The sequence below is a fragment of the Misgurnus anguillicaudatus genome, chromosome 15 (assembly GCF_027580225.2).
Source record: "Misgurnus anguillicaudatus chromosome 15, ASM2758022v2, whole genome shotgun sequence".
Taxonomy (NCBI): Eukaryota; Metazoa; Chordata; class Actinopteri; order Cypriniformes; family Cobitidae; genus Misgurnus; species Misgurnus anguillicaudatus.
In genome coordinates, this window is record NC_073351.2 from 30,920,001 (window position 1) to 30,920,408 (window position 408).

The window sequence follows — 408 nt, forward strand, 5'->3', positions numbered from 1 at the left end:
ACTTTTATTGTTGATGTTAAAGGAATATTCCAGGTTAAATACCAGTTAAACTCCATAGACAAAATCTTTGACATGGCTGTTGATTACCACATTAAATAATTCCAACTTGTACCTCAAACAAACTCATAGTCGCTTTATTGTCATTTTAACCACATACAGCCTTTTCCAGGACAAAGATGCTAGACATAACAAACACTTAACTGTACATCATTAAATGATCTTAAAGGGATAGTTCACTTTAAAATGAAAATTCTGTCATCATTTACGTATCCTCATGTTGTTCTAAACCTGTATGAATTTCATTTTTCTGATGAACACAAATGAAGATATTTTGAGAAATGATGGTAAACACACAACAGATAGTGACCATTGACTTCCATAGTAGGACAAAAAATATTTTGGAAGTAT

At 31.1% G+C, this 408-nt stretch overlaps 1 protein-coding gene across 3 annotated transcripts in view; it reads left to right on the forward strand.

The window, feature by feature from the left end:
• Window positions 1-122, forward strand: part of bend7 (BEN domain containing 7) — a 9,509-nt gene extending 9,387 nt beyond the window's left edge. For all 3 annotated transcript variants that reach the window (XR_012357749.1, XM_055174791.2, XM_055174790.2), the window contains one exon: window positions 1-122. This exon is cut by the window's left edge. The gene's annotated coding sequence lies outside the window, so the exon portion shown is untranslated.
• The last annotated feature ends 286 nt before the right edge of the window (window positions 123-408 follow it).